General features: G+C 41.9%; 1 non-coding gene across 1 annotated transcript; it reads right to left on the bottom strand.

Moving 5' to 3' along the window:
* Positions 1-1,980: 1,980 nt before the first annotated feature.
* Trnas-cga (transfer RNA serine (anticodon CGA)) lies at positions 1,981-2,054 on the bottom strand. Its single transcript has one exon. It is a non-coding gene; the product is annotated as a tRNA-Ser (tRNA).
* Positions 2,055-3,123: the final 1,069 nt, after the last annotated feature.

Here is a 3,123-nt window from a genome sequence, read left to right on the forward strand (position 1 = left end):
ATGTATTAACTAAAATACATTAATTTGCATTAATTATTATTTGTTGTAGTTTTTTTCCATTAATGTATTTAGTGGGAATGTACAGTAAATTTGTATTTAGTCAATCATTTTATTTTCTTTTATTTATTTCATGTGTTAATCTAAATTAAAATGTAATTGTAAATGTTGTATGTATTTGGAATATCTCTCAGTGCAGTTATAAGTTACATCTGGGTGTCCTGAAGCTTTAACCCACTGGAAAACGTATAATCTATGAAAAACTGAAGTGCGGTAGTAACAAGTGAAACAGTCAGTCTGTGTCACGCCTCTGATGTGCGTAGACGAAATAACGTGTGTGAGCTGATAACTATAGAAAAATTAACCATGTTAGTGGGAAGCGACCAGTTTTTATGGCAGCTGAAAGTGAAGAAGTTTAAGACCACGGCGACACTTTACGGAGACAGAGAAGGTAGTAACAGGTTGAGAAGTCGATAAGAACTCTGATCTTTCTAGAACACGATTACATTATTATTGTTGCAATACCTTTCCAGATTTACGAGAGAAGAATGAATTCAAAAATTTGATGCTGAAGAGGTGAGGACTTTGAGGAAATAAGGAAAACAAGAACCAAGAATTACGAGAGAGAAGTTTTTTCTAGACCCAATGCAGAAAAAATCGGACACGGAGCTAAAAAATACATCGAGTGGCTCAAAACCAGAGGACATCTCATCAAGGGAATTCAGACATAAAGTGATTTATCTTATCTTTTTACCAACCTGTTTTCTGGTTATTTTGGACAGGAGTGACTGTGGTTTTGCCAGATTCTGTGGACTGTGTCAGGAGTGGAGTCTGGCAGCTGTTGTTTGGATATTGAATTACAGAACATTTCGAAATTCAGTTTAATCATAAGGCACTTACAGTGGAAGACTAAATACATATAAAGGATACGGCTTGCCATTAAAAACATGACGGAAATACAATTGTTCACTGAAACTTCCTGGCAGATTAAAACTGTGTGCCCGACCGAGACTCGAACTCGGGACCTTTGCCTTTCGCGGGCACACAGTTTTAATCTGCCAGGAAGTTTCATATCAGCGCACACTCCGCTGCAGAGTGAAAATCTCATTCTGGAAACATCCCTCAGGCTGTGGCTAAGCCATGTCTTCACTATATCCTTTCTTTCAGGAGTGCTAGTTCTGCACGGTTCGCGGAAGAGCTTCTGTAAAGTTTGGAAGGTAGAAGACGAGATACTGGCAGAAGTAAAGCTGTGAGTACCGGGCGTGAGTCGTGCTTCGGTAGCTCAGATGGTAGAGCACTTGCCCGCGAAAGGCAAAGGTCCCGAGTTCGAGTCTCGGTCGGGCACACAGTTTTAATCTGCGAGGAAGTTTCATATCAGCGCACACTCCGCTGCAGAGTGAAAATCTCATTCTGGACATTTGTTCACTGTTAAATAGTTCAACATTTCACAATGAGCATTTAACCACTACGCTATGTGTCGGAGCAGCAACAAAAATTGTATTTGTTTTATTAATTAATTTTCCTATTTACAAGATAGAAACCGTCGTCTTGCCATTGTCCAGCGATAGTAAAAAATAGATGCAGCATATACCGCATCGAACAGTATCCAACTTGCTGAGCGTGATGCAAGTTTCATAATCAGCATGAAACCCTTTCACAGTTAGCAGTTGAAAGCACACTTCGTAGCAGAAACTGTGTAAGAATTAGAACTTGTCTACAAAATAACATTTTACAGCATGATTATCTACTGCATTGCCGGCCTTTGTGGTTTAGCGGTTCTAGGCGCTCAGTCCGGAACCGCGCGACCGCTACGGTCGCAGGTTCAAATCCTGCCTAGGGCATGGATGTGTGTGACGTCCTTAGGTTAGTTAGGTTTAAGTAGTTCTAAGTTCTAGGGGACTTTTGACCACAGATGTTGAGTCCCATAGTGCTCAGAGCCATTTGAACCATTTCTACTGCAACTTCCTGGCAGATTAAAACTGTGTGCCCGACCGAGACTCGAACTCGGGACCTTTGCCTTTCGCGGGCAAGTGCTCTACCAACTGAGCTACCGAGCACGACTCACGCCCGGTACTCACAGCTTTACTTCTGCCAGTATCCGTCTCCTACCTTCCAAACTTCCCGAGTTGGAGTCTCGGTCGGGCACACAGTTTTAATCTGCCAGGAAGTTTCATATCAGCGCACACTCCGCTGCAGAGTGAAAATCTCATTCTGGCATTTCTACTGCATTAAAAAAGCAATTATTTTCTGCATGTACAGCGTACACGTGTAGCAGAGGAAAGCACGAAACAGCTCTTCGTAGCAAAAGCGGGATTAAAGTTATAACATCACACGTCTTACATCATGAAAATACCAGCGTATAATGTCGACTCTGTAGCTGCTTTGAGTTTCAGATTTTATTCAGAAGTGTTTTTGTCAGTCATTGCTAGACGTCTCCTTTTGGTACTACGATAACAGAAATCATATTAAGCTTTGCATTTTGACACTTAGATTTTAACAGTCAGTGTTTATAATAGGGTTCAGGAAGGCTATATTAGAAAGTATCAGTTTACACTTATAATTTCCAGTGATTTACTCACTCCTAGTTCACAACATCTTTACCATAACCATTATGTTTTATGCTCAAGTAATATAACGTTACTGGAGAAGGAAAATCTCCTCTATAACAATCGACATGGATTCCGCAAACAGACACCGTGCGAAACTCAGCTCACTCTGTTCTTCCATGAGATCCACAGCACCGTACATAATGGCTCTCACGTTGATGTCGTGTCTCTTGACTTCAGGAAGCCATCTGACACCATCCCGCATTGTCGTTTAGTTAAAAAAAAAAACAAGCTTATCGAATGTCGGAGCAGATCTGTGACTGAATTCAATACTTCCTTGCAGTGAAGAACTCAACACAGCGTTCTTGGTTGAAATTGCTCTGAGCACTATGGGACTTAACTGCTGAGGTAAATCAGTCCCCTAGAACTTAGAACTACTGAAACCTAACTAACCTAAGGACATCACACACATCCTTCCCCGAGACAGGTTTCGAACCTGCGACCGTAGCGGTCGCGTGGGTCCAGATTGTAGAGCCTAGAGCCGCTCGGCCACCCCGGCCGGCACGGCGATCTTAACGGA

The sequence above is a fragment of the Schistocerca gregaria genome, chromosome 2 (assembly GCF_023897955.1).
Source record: "Schistocerca gregaria isolate iqSchGreg1 chromosome 2, iqSchGreg1.2, whole genome shotgun sequence".
Lineage (NCBI taxonomy): Eukaryota > Metazoa > Arthropoda > Insecta > Orthoptera > Acrididae > Schistocerca > Schistocerca gregaria.